Here is a 16,624-nt window from a genome sequence, read left to right as displayed (position 1 = left end):
TCGTCGTGGCCATTCACAGACCTTCAGTGACTTGCCCTTTGTTCTGCTCCTGTCTGCCCCCCACACCCACCCAGGATTTCTGGTGGTTCAAATGGTAAACAATCTGCCTGCAATGGAGGAGATGAGTTCAATCCCTGGCGGGGGGCGGGGGCTTGGGCAGGGGCGGGGAAGATCCCTGGAGAGGGGAATGGCAACCCACTCCAGTATGCTTGCCTGGAGAATTCCATGAACAGAGGAGCCTGGCAGGCTACAGCCCATGGGGTCATAAAGAGCGACTAACTATCTGCCCCCCAGGGATGGTTGCAAGAATCCCAGGTCACTGCTTTCAGGGGCTCCAGGCCTGGCCCAAGGAGAAATGCCCCTCTACAAAGCAGTAGTGCCTGGTCCTTACTCAGAAGCCCTCATTTCAGTGGTATCTGTTTAAATCGTCACTGCCTGTCTCCAAAACACTGGGTCAGATTTTGAATTGTGGGTGATGAGTAGAAGAGAGAAAAAGGTCCACACTAAATCTGAATAATACACATTATCATTTTTGCATTGTCCTTTCCATCTGTCCTCAGCAGCAGCTACATGTCTCTTTCTTACAGTGAGTTTCTTCCCATGAAAAACTTAGTCCTTCCTAAAAACAGAGCTAAAGCAGTCTCAGAAGTGGGCTTCCCAAGTGGCTCAGTGGTAAAGAATCCACCTGCCAATCCAGGAGATGCCAGTTCAACCCCTGGGTCAGGAAGATTCCCTGGAGTAGGAAATGACTACCCACTCCAGCACTCTTGCCTGGGAAAGCCCATGAACAGAGGCGCTTGGAGGTCTACAGTCCATGGGTCACAAAGAGTCGGACACCACTGAGCACATGCATGTATAGGGCTAGTTAGAGCTGTGTTGTCAGCAGTTTATATTTTTGGATCTGGAACTTCTTGATATATTAGTACAGATAAAAAATAAGATTTAAATTTGCTGGACTTTTTGTCCAACATGAAATGTGTGCTATTATTTCCTTAACAGAAATATTTATATTTAACTTGTGCAAAAACCTGTACAGAGAGAGGAAATAAGAAAGGTTGTTTTGGTTTAGAAGTTTCTGACTTATCAGTACATACCACCAAAAAATGTTTTGTTTTGTTTTTCCAGAACAGGGTAGAAACAACTCATTCAAGGTTTGAAGATTGTCTTTATAAAGCTTCTTATGAATCACAATTTAATATCCTAGATTAAAATTTCTCTAATATTGCTTTTCCCAGTATTAACTGCTGAGCACTCATCTGTTCAAGTAAGACACATCCCTTTAGTCCTAGATTGACCTATAAAGGTTACATCTCTTAGACTTTATTTATACTATGACTTGAATTCAAGATGGCTGCTGCTGCTGCTAAGTCACTTCAGTCGTGTCCAACTCTGTGCGACCTCATAGACGGAAGCCCACCAGGCTCCCCTGTCCCTGGGATTCTCCAGGCAAGAACACTGGACTGGGTTGCCATTTCCTTCTCCAATGCATGAAAGTGAAAAATGAAAGGGAAGTCACTCAGTCATGTCCGACTCTTAGCGACCCCATGGACTGCAGCCTACCAGGCTCCTCCATCCATGGGATTTTCCAGGCAAGAGTACTGGAGTGGGTGCCATCGCCTTCTCCGTCAAGATGGCTAGTGAGTATGAAAAACCACTTATATTCCTTCTGTCTCTGAAATTCTTCATTCCAGGACCTAAAGTAAATCATCTATGATCAAGAAAAATAAATGTTGCTTTTTCAGGCCTATTTAGCTTGAAGCATTTATCAAGGACCAACTGTGGGATTGAATTATTTTCCATAACATATAGTAACTTGCAGATGTTTTAGTCAACTTGGAAATAAAAATATGCATATAGGTAAAATAAATTGAAGTATTACATCACAATAGGAAAAATTGTCTAGTAAGAAGTAATAATGCTATACATAAATGGGTGGTGAAGGTAATATGAAACGTTCCTAAATAACTATAGTAGTGGAATAGAGCATATTTTCATTTCAAAGGCCAAATTTCACACACATTTTTGTAAACAATTTTGTTTAAACTTTCTATTTTGAAATTTCATAGGAGTATTATTTATATCTCCTTTTCATTTTTTCTCCGTAATTATTCGCTTGAAAATAAGCTTTTTATTATTAATTGGTAAGTTTAGATTAACTCTCTCCCTGCATATAGAAATATACAGGGTTAATACTGTCTCATTTCGGTACCGTGTGTACTGAAGCTTTCTTTCTCTTCATTGTTCCTGAGGGAGCATATGTTACTTTAGTAATACTACTCTCTAAACAGAACCAATTGTTTAGACTGAAGACATGAAGATCTAATGTTGACCATTTTGTAAGCAAAGTATCAGAATTGGTACAGACATATTTCTGCTATTCCTCTTACTAAGAAGAGCTAAAAAAACTTTGAGCATTATATATAAAAAGAAACATAAGGAGACTCTGTAAGTGGAGAGAAGACCAATTCCTGACCATTGGAACCAAGGAATGATATGGCGGTGAGTTTCCTAGGTTTTCTTGTTGTCTCAGGTACCCTGGATTGGGTACTAGATTCCCTAGTGCCCAGAGGTGCCACCCAACACAGACAAAGGTGACCCAATAAAGCCTGCTCTGTAACCAAAGGACCAGGAAGGTGGCCTGGCAAGACCAAGCGTTTCTAGACAATAACCACCCCCTCAGGGCAGCCATCAAAACAAACAGTCCTAAAGCCTCCCCTACCAACTCTCTCAGCAAAGTTTAAGAAGAGAGCCTGGGCTCCGCCATCCCCAGGCTATAGCACAGTGTCCCAGTTTCCTACCTATGAGGGTGTCAGAGGAGGATGAGGAGCAAGGAGCTGAAGATGTTATTGCCACCCAGAGTAACACCCTACCCTTCTGTGACGTCAGTGGAGGCAGGACTTCGACTCTGACGTGGGAGTAATGAGATGCCCGATTCTCTCCTTGCTGGGTTAGTGTCAGAAAGAGATACATAGGAATCAAGGGCTCGCATGACTTCCCAGCAGTAAGGACTGCCTCGCCATCCCTGTATCAGTAGAGGCCACAGTGTTGGGGGGGAGGGGGCAGTGACGCTGTGTCTTTCCTCCTCGGGGTCTCAGTGAAGGCCAGGTGGTGAAACACTCCCATCTGGCAGCAATGAGGTATCACCACACTTCCTCCACCAGGACAGTGTCAGAGTTGACCTGCTACAATAGAAGACTTACCTATGACCCAGTTCTTCATAGACTAATGCCTCAAACATCATACAATGGAAAATTATCATCATACCAAGAACAAGGAAAATCTCAACTTGAATGAGAAAAAGCACTCACTGCCCAACTGAACAGAACCTCAGGGATATGTGGGGCTGTAGCAAAGACTGAACATCTGTGTCAGGATAGTAGAGCCCCAGAAGGAAAGGAGAAAGAAAGTGGGACTGAAACGAGTTCTTAAAGAAGTGGTGACTGAAAGGTAAAAATTTGGCAAAAGATTTAAACTACAGTTTCAAGATGCATGGTGAAAACTTAAATAAGAAAAACACCCCAAAATTCTGTGCCATGATATGCCACAAAATCACCTCTGAAATTAAAGAGAAAGAACAAAATCAGGAAAGCAGAAGGGAAACTGCATCTTAGCTCTAAGGTAAAAATAATCTGAATAACAGCAGATTTCTCATCAGCATTCCCAAAGGCCAGAAGAAGGCAGTACTTTTTTGTCAAGTGTTGAAAGAATAGTATTATCAGCCAGAATCCAGTATCCAGTATAAATATCTTTTAGAAATGAAACAAAAATCATGACATTTTTTAAAAGGAGAACTAAGAGAATTTGTTGCCATTATTGAAAAAAAAGTTGACTAAAGGAAGTTCTTGAAACAGAAATTTAAAAAACAAACTTGAAACATCAGAGCAACAGAAATAGTAAAAATGTGGGGAAATGAAATAGACTTTCCTTCATATCTTAAATTTTCTAAATTTGTTTTATGTTTGAAGCAAAAAATTATAACACTGCCTAAAGTGGCTTGTGGTGTATGTAGAGGAAATATTTAAGGCAATTTTATTATAGTCATGAGAAAAAGGGGACTTAAAGGGAAATAAAGTTACTATGTGCTCATGCTTAGTTGCTCAGTCATGTCTGACTCTTTGCCACCCCATGGACTGTAGCCTGCCAGGTTCCTCTGTTCGTGGGATCTTCCAGGCAAGAATACTGGAGTGGGTTACTCAAACTGGGTAGGAAGACAGCACTAAGAAGTAGAATGTAATACATTGCATATATATAGTGTAACATATCTAGAACAATCATTTTAAAATCTATATAGAGATATACTAAAATACCACAATGAATAAATCAAAGTAGAAGTCTAAAAACTGTTCGAATAACCCAGAGAAAAAAGAAACAGAGAAGTGAAAAACGGTGAGAACAAATGGAAAATGAGAAACTAGAATGTCAGACTTAAACCCTAACAGATTAATCATTACATCAAATGTAAGTGGGCTAATTACACCAACTAAAAGACAGTGACTTGCACACAGGGGATTATCATTGCTACAAACAGCTACTTGGTGAGTTTCAAGGGCATTACGCACCTCCACAGGGCACCGGCGCACCCAGCTGTATGGTGCCTCAACCACCTGTTCCAGGAAAGAGCAGCTTTGGCACCATCATTACGGGTCTCACTGAGCCACCGACTGTCATAGCAGTGATGGGGAGGAAGACTCAGGCAAGTAGCAGGTGTTAGCAAGGGTGCAGGAAGCAAACAACACAAGTGAGTGAACGTAACTGAGACCCTCATGGTTTTCCATATAATGACTAGGATGGGTCCAACTTTAATTAAGGAAATGAGGCCAAAGAATGCTATGATGAGATGATACTTTATATTTTATTAGTGTTATTTTTCACCTTCCCCAACGAAGTTTTTACCAGAATGGAGGATGGAGATAAATAGACACACATTGGGCTCTGAAAAAAGTTATGCAAAAAATGAGACAGTTTCATGAGGTATTACCTTGTATACAATGCTGTCTATAGACCAACATCTGTGTTATGAGGAATACCCTGATAAGATCAATAGGCAAGTTAATTAAAGTACACTGAGGCTTTAGTTCAGCACAGTCATAAGCTTCAGAGGATTCACTGTAACTTGATGTGATTAGACTCCTGGTCAGCATGAAATGATAGGAGTGTAACTTAATTCAAACAGGCATAGTTAATGTAGGTGAAACAGTATTGTAGCCCAATTAAAGAAATTGTCAGTCTGCAGTCAAAACCCATGAATCTAAGCATTGATGCATTTGCCTGGCATTTATGAGAAGAACAAATAGGAAGGATGAGCAGGACTCATATCCTTCAGGCATACATTACACACTACAAAGCCAGATATAAAAAAAGGAAGGATATTTTCTGCGTGCAGTGCACAAACTGGACAAAGGTAATGTTGTGGGGAGTCAAAAAATAGCTGGATGTCTCCTTTTTGAAAAAAATCAGAACATTTAAGAAATCTTCTTCTTGTCTTGCTAAAAATTTTAACTCCCATGAACCACATTTTAGTGTGGAATAAAGCCAATAAATAAGCAAATAAATGACAAGACTATAGTTAATGATAATGTTCTCTGAAGAAAATAAAGATATGCTGATGGCAAAAAAAAAAAAGGACATAGCTGCTGTTTGTCACTGACAAGAGATGATACAAAGGAAAACTGAGTTTTTTAACCTTTCCTTCTAATGCTTTTGTCAAACAAAATTATTTTTCATACCCAAAAGAATGAACACACGTTGATAGAATAAATTAAATCTAAGATTGGTAAGATGATAATGAAACTGTATTTTGAGTCTCTTCTTTAAATCACCAAAATATGTTGTAAATGGAATGGAATATGTTATATACCAGATTAATACATTGTCTTCAGGGTAGACTGATGATGAGTCAAACATAAAACGATGAAATCTGATTTCAATAAACATAAAAACTTTCACTTGTAGCCAAAACACTCACAACTGAACAAGAGCAAGATCGGGAAGACATGCCGTTTTTTATATCCTATTTCATCACCAGACAAGGTCATTATAAAATGTGACTGATGAAAGGCTAAGAGCAAAGATAGAAATAGCAACTGTTGTGTTGGATTATAGGGAATGGGGTGATATGGACTTTGATGAGAAGCCAGAACCTTGTCAATGATAAAGCAGAGATTGGTTTGGTCAGATACTGTGTTTCCTTAAAAAGACATGTCAAACTGAAGCATGGAAATACCAGAATTAGAATCCCTCGGAAAATCAACAATCAAACTATAAAAAGACAAAATACAGCTTCCTAAGCAGGTGTGCAAACAATCCATACAAGTAGTTATGGACAGAATTTCTGCTAAGTTTTTTTCTTAAGGACAGTTGGTTTACCACTGTGCCTAAAATTTAATATGACATCAGGTAGCTTAATATGACCATATAAAATCTTTAGAGGTCTGTATCTGAAGACAGCCTAGTTTGAGTTAGTACTGGAGTGCAAATACCAAAAGTAATAATAATACTTATTAGTACATGTTAAGAGAAGTACAGTATGAAGAACTAGAGTGTACTCTCGGTGTTTCACTGTGTATTCTAGTTCAGAGATCCATTAGATTTGTACTGGGAGCTATAATTTAAGTGAAGTGAAAAACAGGAGGGTTTTCATAAGACAGTAAACTTAATGAAGAATGAAATCAAATGTTTATTCTGGGTTAAAGAAACCTCAGTTAAAACAAGTTCAGTTCAGTTCAGTTCAGTTGCTCAGTCGTGTCTGACTCTTTGCAACCCCATGAATCGCAGCATGCCAGGCCTCCCTGTCCTAGCTGTGTTCAGATACTTGAAGACTTACCATTAAAAGGGGAATGATTTGTCCTACGTAATCTCAGGGAGTGGACCTAAGACGAGTGGTTGATCTAAAATAGATGCCTATCTTAATTAAAGGTAAAAATGAACCCTGAGGATTTTTTTTCAAAATTCGAATGAACTAGATCAGGATATAGTGAACTAAAAGGATAAATTGTAATAAAAACCTTATAGGGAAAAAAACTCAAATACTGAATAAGGTGATTCAAGTAGACGACTAGGACCTTTTGACCCTAAGTTTCCATAACTGCAGTCATTAAGTATCAAAATGACTGATTTGAATCTTTTATTTTAGGCTGTTTACTCAACAATTGAATAAGGACAGCATGGGAGACTACGGCGAAAAGAAAGCACATGAAAGGCAAAAGTAATTCCAAGAAATAGCAAGCTGTCCTCACTGTCTTTTTCCTTGATCTTATCCATCATTATCACTACTATAATCATTCAATTCTCCTTAAAATTCTTTTTCTAGACTTCTCATTCAGTAGAACTTCTCAACCTAGTGTTCAAATGTTTCTAATAATTAATTATTATTAATTAATAACCCAAGTTGATTTAAGTCAAATTCATTCTCATCTTTCAAACCTTCCTTCTCCACCAGTGACCTGTATTCTTACCTAATTTGTTCCCACTAAGATATGTAGCAAAACAACAGCCCGAGAACAGATTCTTAGCAAAAAGCTGTAGAGTAGGCAATAGGTAGCCATGCTGTAAAACCTGAATCTGCATTGTAGAGTGGACATCTTACAAGGTTCACTTTTTCCTCTAGCTTCAAGAACCTCTAGGAACATCTGTTTAGCTGTGGAAGCACTGATGAACTCATAATCCACTTTTCCTTAATTCCTAGGCATAGCCAGTTTCAGCCATAGAAACAAATACTTACTGAATATCTTAATATGAGAGACACAACATCACAGGCCTAAAGGAATGCATAATCAAAGAGGTAAGAAAGAGAAGAAAACAGAGTGTGTGGTTACAACAGGAGAATCTCCGTGTGTACGGGCGGAGTCCCTAACAGTGGTACTAAAGCATGTTCTTGTGCCAATCGGTCAAGGTGATCTGAGGGGTAAGACTTAGCTAGGCAATGAAAAGCTGTCCAGAGTCTGGAAGCAAAGGGAACTATATGTATGAAGAGCCAGAAACAAGAGGAGCTGGCACATTCAGTGATCTGCAATTTTAAGGGGACGTAAGAGATGAAACTGAAGAGGTAAAAAGGAGACTGTGAAAGATCCTGGATGCCATGATAAAAAGTTTCTTTCTTGTCTGTAGATGATAACCCATAAGACAGTATCAATGTAAGAAGAAATTTTTGATCCACGGAGGAAGATGCTGTCTCAGAGTCTTGCTATCAGAGATTTGTGTCTTTAGGTCTTCAGTACTTAAGTTCAGCTGTGTATATCATGGTGTCCCTATATTGACACCAAGTCAATACTGGTAACAGTTCAGTCAGTGTACAATGGCTGAAGATAAGGCCACACGAGAATATAACTAAGACCAAGTCCCCAGAGATCAGGGGTGGGCCTTCCTATGAGAAATAGAAGGTAAATGAAAGCAAAGTGAGGAGCTTTGTTCTTCGGTGATTTGTAGGTCATCGGTTGGAACTCATGAAGCATTTCATCCTGGAAACGTTTTGGCAAACGGTGGTGAGACCTTCTTCCTTCCTTCCAACCAGTAGGAGCTAGGAACTCTGGCTTCTTGGACCTCAGGGGGATTTTATCAATAAAGACAGATAATGAGATGGGTGGAGTGTTTGGTGATACCAAGATAAGAAACAGGAGGCAGAAGAGAGAACAGCTACTCCAGGGAGAGGTGCTGTAAGCGCCCAGAAGGTGCCGCTCCTGTAACTCTCTGGGGACCTTTCTCTCCCTCTTGCTCCCATCTTTAGCTTCTAATCATCCATACTTTCTCACCTAAGCCAGTCCGATCATGGAAACAGTCAGTCAGCCTTATGTAACTCTGAAAGAGAGAGAGAGTGTGTATGTGTGAGAGACAGAGAGAAAGAGAGAGAGATTTTCTAAAAGGTGTTTTATTGTTGTTCTTTCTGTTTTCAGGGAGAAAGATGGGGCCCATTCAGAAGGTTAAGGCACAGACCATCAATGTTTTTCTGTCCCAAGTGTTTTAATCTAAGGAGGAAGTGAGACAAGTTGTAAACAGGGAAAGGGTGTGAAAGAAAAAGTTCAACTTTTTGTTTTCCCTCCCTTTTCCTTTTGTCATAACTAATCTTTCTGTCCAGTACTCTGACCTGAACTCTCACCTTGGGCTGGAATGAGAAATTGGAACTCCATTTCTATGGAAGGCAGAATTAGAAAATTGTGCAATTAAACACTGAAAGCTAAAGACTTAAAGGCAGCCTTAAATGTCGATTTTTTTTATTCTAAAGAATTTCTTTTACATTTATTTTGAAGGTCTTTATGTTTTAATAAAATTTAAATACAAAGATCTAGCTAATTCATGGTTTATAGCTGTTTAAATTATTTTCCTCACATAAATAGGCCTTTGTGTCATTATAGTTTTGGTCAACTCTTACTAACTGCAACATAAGCTCTTATTTTGGGCTACAACTTCCTCAATAAAAATGCCTTTTTAGAGGGGAAAGTATCTTCCTGTTGGACAAATGCACAATGCATAAAATATTAAAGATCTTAAAATAGCAAAGTGGTGTGATCCCAGAGAGAGGACTTCTTTATACACGTGGTACTTCCCTGATCAGAACAGATATATTTTGTTATCTCTGAACTGAGGCTTGGTCTCCTTGACCTTAACCAACCTGTGCAATCAACCGATGGTGTTTTAAGTGATGCTTCCAGTAGCTATGCATTGAACACGGAAGACATAAAATCCCAGCTCCAGTTAACAAAATGCAACTTCAATATTAAACTATTTAACAAATTTTCTAAAAACCATGTGAATCCAAAGAAAAAGGAATTCTCTTAATCAAAACATCATTAGTGTAAATTAACTAATTCTAGCCAAGGGAGCATAAACTATTTAAAAACACAATTTTAATAAGATGATAAAACATTGATTTAAAACATATATTATTAATCACAAGTATCAGCTGTTAAAGTGGTGTTAAGGGAAAGTAAATGATTTAAATCACAAATTACCACCATTTAGAATCTGACACCATTTACAATCTTAAATGTTTTAAGAAAATTGATATCCCTGAAGTTTGGGATAGATGTGAGTAAGATGCTAATTTTATTGTTAATACCTTCCAAAATCACCAACAATGAGGTTCTATTTTTCTTTTTTCTAATAATGTCTGTTCAATTTTTTTCTGGGAAATTAAAAATCATTAAGAGCCAGAAGAACAGGCATGAATTAGATTCAGCTCAGTTTATGGAAAATCAATCTGATATTCTTGAAAGATAGCTAATAGTCAAGAACCATTATCCCGATCCCTTTATTTTGTAATGTTCTATACAATGCCTGGTGGGCTGCCATCCATGGGGTTGCAAAGGGTTGGGCACGACTGAGCAACTAACTCTTACTTACTTACTTCTTCTTTATAAGTTCCAATAAGACTTTCACGTTTTTTACCATTTGGTTTTGACTTGCACATCACATTTCTTGACTTGAAGGGTTAGCGGGTAGCTGCAAGCTGAGTTTCCCATGGCAGTGTTGCCCCAAATTACTACTCAGCTGCCATAATTGATGGTTCCATTCCTGTTCTCCAAAGACAGAGTGTAGTACACTCTGCGGGTCAGTGATGTTGAATAAGTATGTTTGTCACCACTTGATTGAATAGTTCAGTATTCTTGGGATTTCAACTCCCATATTTTCTGTGATGTGGGCACATCAAGAGCCGAACTGCTCTGTTGGATGAAAGAGATCCCTCTGGCAGCAGTCGTAAAGCTACCATTCAGCAAAAAGCACATTGCCTGGAACGCTGTCAGATGTGCTGGAGGGGTAAGACAAGGTGTACGGTTAGGATTCTGCCAGTATTTATACCTACTTATTCTTCCTCAAGGGCTTCCCAGGTGGTGCTAATGGGAAAGAAACACAGGAGACAGGAGAGACACGGGTTTGATCTGGGTTGAGAAGATCCCCTGAAGGAGGAAATGGCAATGCACTCCGGGATTCTTGCCTGGAGAATCCCATGGACAGAGGAGTCTGGCGGGCTACAGTCCGTAGAGTCAGAAAGAGTCAGACATAACTGAAGCGACTTAGCACACATGCACCCCTTCTGAACTCATCTTATGAGGAGCTTGCAATCTGGGTCAATAATATTCATTAAGCAGAGAATACTTTGTGCATGCTGTAAGTTTCAGCAGGTAGAATGATTTTATTTCGGGGAAGACTGGGAACAACAGAGCATTTGTAATGCTTGAGGTGAAGGTGAGACATTAGATTAATATTTATTTAGTTCTATGTGGCAAGCACTTTCACATATAATATTTCATTAAAACTTCCATTTGAAGAGCAGTCAAGATGGATGAGTAGAAAAACCCTGAACTCACCTCCTCTCGTGAGCACACCAGCATCACAGATACCTGCAGAACAATCATCAGCGAAAAAGACTGGAACCTACAGGAAAAGATCTTCTACGACTAAAGACATAAAGAAGGAACCAGAATGAGGCAGGTAAGAGGTGTGGACTTGCAATATAATAAATCCTATAGCCCATGGTGTGGGCAAAAAACAGATTGGAGAATAAGTATGTTTCAGAGGTTCTCCCATAGGAGTGGGGGTTCTGAGTCCCATGTCAGGCTCCCCGGCCTAGGATCCAGCACCAGGAAGATGAGACACCAGAACATTTGGCTTTGAAGGTCATCAGGGCTTAATTGCAGAAGCCCCACAAGATTGGCAGGAGCAGAGACTCTGCTCCTGAAGGGCACATACGAGATCTCGCACGCACTGAGACCAAGGGCAAAAGCAGTAATTTGATGAGAACCTGGACCAGACCTACCTGCTGGTCCTGGAGAGGCTCCTGGAGAGCTGGGGGTGGCCGAGGCTCACCTGGCGGTTGACATATTTGGGAATATTCAGCTGCCGGCAGCTGACATCTTGGCTCATTAGCACCAAGACCTGACCCACTCAACAGTCTATAGTTGTCAGTGTTGGGACGCCTCAGGCTAAACAACGGAGTAGGAGAACACAGCCTACCATCAGCGGACAGGCTGCCTAAGACTTTCAGAGCCCACTGTGGTTCTTCTGTGGCTAAGTCGTGTCCGACTCTTTGTGACCCCACGGACTGCAGCACGCCAGGCTTCCCTGTCCTTCACTACCTCCCAGAGTTTGCTCAAACTCATGTCCCATAAGTCAGAGATGCCATCCAACCATCTCATTCTCTGCTGCCCCCTTCTCCTTACTGCCTCAAGACACACCACAGACATGGTCATTCTGCACCCAGCAGTAGGCAAGCACTGGCCCCTCCCACCAGGAAGCCTGCACAAACTTTAGACCAGCCTCACACACGGGAAGCAAGACTATGCTCCCACAGCCTTCAGAACAAGTCTGGCCAACACAAGCCAGACCCTGCCCTGGGACCTGGTGACCCCTGGACCTGCTCACCAGCAGGCCAGTGGAACCTTCAGGATACCGTGGATCCCACACCCGACTGTGTCAGGAATAGTACCCTCCCAGCCCACCCTTAGTGATCTGAAACATGCTCTGGGATCCCTGGGACCTGCAGCCAGACTGTGAGAACCAGTGCTTGCCGGGGTCCTGCCCCGGCTGATCCAGGGTATTCGAAGCGGGGACGGCGTCGGTGACCTATTTATTTAAATATTTTATCAAAGATATAAAGAGTAATAGGATGAGGATAGCTCAGTAGGAAAATTCAGTGGAGAAAAGAGGCTGAGTAGCTTGGTTTACGCGGGAGACCAATAAAACTTCAAGACAAGAAGTTTGCACCACTTACGTAGGCCGCAGGTGTCCTTCCGTACTCCCAAAGGAGAGGAGACACTGAGGCCTCCCCGGTCGGATCTTAGAAGCCCAGGCAAAATTAGTAAGCTTGGTGGGTTCCATGCTCCAGATGGAGACTCAGCCAGAGTGAGAGAGAGACATGGGGAGACCAGTATTTCAAGAAACTGATCCCAATTCTTTATTTTCCATGGTCTACTTTTATACACTGAGATGTTATGCAAAAGTCACATGGGGACAGCAGTCCTGACTTTTATCAAAGTCAGGTGCTTCACACAAATGTATACAGAGGTCTTAGGGGTGTTACATCATCGTCTGGCCGGGGGGGCCTGCTGACAATTTACGACCCTCTTCTTGTGACAACGGTCAGTCAACCAGGACACTTATTTCTCCAGGGGTGATTATTCTTAAAACAGACACCACCCAAATAAAGTTACATTCCTATACGGTGAGGGTGTAGTGGGTTTTAGTTAAGGAAATAATTTACTTAGCCTAAGCTCTAACGTGATTTATATCAAAGGTTAATACTTATTTCTTCTATATATTCATAAATGTGTGTAAGGGCAGGGGATGTGGAGACTTAGCAACAAACATTGGCTCAACAAATGAAAAACCCTTCACCAATACAATTTCTAATCAGCCCATTATACTTATACTAATAGTTTTCTAACTTTTCTAAGGAACCTGTTTTTAGAAGGTTTAAAGCATCTCGTGCCTCTCACGGTTGGGAGGCTGTGAGCAATCACATGTGGCCGGACAAGCCTGTCAGGCAGGCTAGAGAACCTTCAGAGGAATTTGTAGGTTAAAACACTCTTATCACGCCCAGGAATTATTATTAACTGGAGCTCTAGGTTAACTCCTTCTCCGAAAGAGGTGGTGGGGGACAGACCCCCGTAAAGTCAGAGATGTAGGTGAGAGCACAAAGTAGTAAAGTAGGCAGGCTCTGGTTATGGGGGTAGATGCTTGAGGAGTTCCAGGGGGACTCCTGAGGCTCGATCCCACCTTTGCGTATGTCGAGCCTCCTTCCTCATGACCTTTGTCACGGGCGGAGTACCTCACTCTGGCCCCCAACAAGTGCTGCCTGCCCGTAGTCTGGCACTAGCCCCAGAGTCTGGCTCCACCCGCAGTGGGTGGGCCGCAGCCCAGCACCTTTGGGCCTCGGACCCCCTCAGTACGGAGCCAGTCCTAGCTCCAGGCCCCAGGGTGTCCCACCTCTGCGCCAGCGGCCAGCAGCACACACACAGGGAGGGCCTGGCAGCCACCCAGACTGGGGACCAACCGAGCCCATCGGATGGCTGGCACAGTCAGCCTGCCACACAGGGGACCCAGGCAGCCCTCTTAGGGGACCCCTAGAGCATACAGCTCAGGTGGCGGGAGGGGAGCGCCCGGCTGGGATGCACAGGACATCTCCTACAGAGGGCTGCTTCTCCCAGGTCGAGAAATGTAACTAACCTACCACGTACATGAAAATACAAGTGACCGCTTAGACAAAATGAGGCAGCAGAGGAGTCTGTTCCAGACTAAAGAAGATAAAAACCCCAGAAGAACTGAAGGAAGTGGAGATAGGCAGTCTACCTAAGACAGAGCTCAGAGTTCATTTCAGATCATTGGTGGGGTTGGGGTGGGGGCACCGTTTCTAATACATTTGGGATCCACGGTATCCTGAAGGTTCCATTTGTCTGCTGGCGAGCAGGTCCAGGGGCCAGCTGGTCCCAGGGTTTGGGTCTGTCCTGTGTTGGCAGGCTTGCTCAGAGTAAAGATCATAAAGATGATCAAAGAACTCAGTAGGACAATGGACACACAGTGAGAAGTCAGAAGTTTTTAACTAAGAGTTAGAAAATATAAAGAACAAAACAAGATGAGAAATAAAATAACTGAAAGGAAAAATACACTAGAAGGAATCAGTGGCAGACTAAATGATGCAGAAGAACGGATCGGTGAGCTGGAAGACCCAGAAGAGGGGATCACGGTCACCAAACAGGAAACAGAAGGGAATGAAGACAGTTTAAGAATCCCTGCGACACCATCAAGGGCACTCATACTCACAGGGAACCAGAGTGAGAATACAGAAAGGGCCTGAGGAGATACCGGAAGGCACAACAGCTGGAAACGTCCCTAACCGAGGAAACGGAACAGTCACCCAAGTCCAGGCGGCCCAGAGAGTCAGGTACAGTATTAAACCAGAGAGGAATATCCCATGACACATTGTAATCAAAATGACAAAAACTTAGAATACAGAGAGAATATTATGAGCAGCATGAGAAAAGCAACAAATAACACATTAATACAGGGAAACTCCCATGAGACTACAGGCCTAATTTTCAGCAGAAAATGAAGGCCAGAATGAAGTAGCATGACAGAGTTAAAGTGATGAAAGGGACACCCTGCAACCAAGGATACTCTACCTGACCCAGGCTCTCATTCAGATTTGAGAGAGAAATCAAAAGTGTCACAGACAAGCAAAAGTTTAAGAATGTGGTAGATTAACAGTACATTTTAAGTCTATATTAATGGATTAGAACAAATAGGAGAATTTCTATTTTTGTGTATTGTGTATATGCCTACTGATAAGTCACAAAAGATAATGGCAAAAGACAGATGGTTCTTTATTCTTAACTGAAGCAAAAAATAAAATATTACTTATAACCAACATTATGAATTGAATTGTGTCCTCCACTCAAATTCATATGTTGAAGCCCTCCCCTCCCCTAGTTCCTCAAATATGACTATTTGAAGATAGACCTGTCAAGAGGTAATTAGGGTAAAATGAAGACTTGTGTTAGTCACTCAGTCATGTCCAGCTCTTCGAGACCCCATGGACTATACAGTCCATGGAATTCTCCAGGCCAGAATACTGGAGAGGGTAGCCATTCCCTTCTCCAGGGGATCTTCCCAACCCAGGAATCAAACCAGGGTCTCTTGCATTTCAGGCAGATTCAGAGCCACCAGGGAGGCCCAAAAATGAAGCCTTAGGGTGGGCCCTAATCCAGTTTCACTGATGTCCTTATATGGAGAGGTTAGGATATACAAAGAGTTACCAGGGATGCAGACACCCAGAGAAAAGAGCTTGCAGAGAGGCTGAAACGGGGCAGCCGTCTGCAAGCCAAGGGCAGGCTTCAGAGGAAACCAACCCTGCAGTCACCTTGATCTTGGATTTCCAGCTTCCAGGCTGTTTAAGCCCCGTGATTTGTAATGTTTTGTTATGACAACCCTAGAAAAGTAATATGGTCATCAGGCCAGAAAGAGGAAAATTAGCCTTGAAAAGGAAAAGTAAAGCAAAGAAAAGTAATTGGAAAAAAAAAAAATGTCAAAGGGAGTTATTTTATCTTGGCAATTGTTTGGTTATATGCCTTTTCAACTCTTTCATACTGCTGGTCTTTCAAAAATAGTGGACAGAATAGACATTAACAGCAAAGTCTTCCCTCACCTGGTAAGTTCTTATAGCAAATCTCTCTTATGTTCACAGTGTAATGAGGCAAGTCAGAAGTGAGAGTGAAAGAGTCAGAACCGATATTTCTCAGCATTTATCGGGCTGATTTTTATCACCTTGGGGCAGGACTGTAGATGCAGCGTAAGCACACATCTGATGCTCCCGGTTGTCTAGTGAACATAATCAGACTTCACTGAATCCCTGGTGGGAGACAAAATATATTCAATCAACAGTAGGGAAATCCCAGAGAATCTGCTAATATTCTCTTAATGTGTGCATCACATTAAATGCTAAATACTCCCTACACTTAAAACTGTGCTGTCCAATGTGGTAGCCACTTGCCAGGAGTGATTATATAAACTTAAGTTTGATTAAGGTTTCAGCTCCTTAATTTCAACTTGCTTACTAGCCATAAGGGGCCAGCAGCTACCATAGCCCAGAGCAGCGACAGAGAACATTCCTGCCGTCACAGAAGTTCTCCCAACTCTT

General features: G+C 41.7%; 2 long non-coding RNA genes across 2 annotated transcripts in view; one reads left to right on the top strand and one right to left on the bottom strand.

Moving 5' to 3' along the window:
- The window catches only part of LOC147356041 (uncharacterized), a 50,955-nt gene extending 36,039 nt beyond the window's left edge, over positions 1 to 14,916 (top strand). The window contains exon 3 of the long non-coding RNA XR_015142998.1: positions 11,262 to 14,916. This is a non-coding gene — a long non-coding RNA (uncharacterized LOC147356041). The remainder of the gene's footprint in view (positions 1 to 11,261) is intronic.
- On the bottom strand, positions 10,228 to 16,336 carry LOC147356040 (uncharacterized). Its single transcript, XR_015142999.1, has 2 exons — positions 16,252 to 16,336; positions 10,228 to 10,741 (listed from the first exon to the last, which is right to left on the bottom strand). It is a non-coding gene; the product is annotated as an uncharacterized LOC147356040 (long non-coding RNA).
- Positions 16,337 to 16,624: the final 288 nt, after the last annotated feature.

Source organism: Bos grunniens, chromosome 16 (assembly GCF_055505025.1).
Source record: "Bos grunniens cultivar Pamir isolate PY7600 chromosome 16, Bosgru_T2T1.0, whole genome shotgun sequence".
In the NCBI taxonomy this organism is placed as follows: domain Eukaryota; kingdom Metazoa; phylum Chordata; class Mammalia; order Artiodactyla; family Bovidae; genus Bos; species Bos grunniens.
Note: the sequence above shows the minus strand (reverse complement) of the source record. Positions and strands in the feature narration are given on the sequence as shown.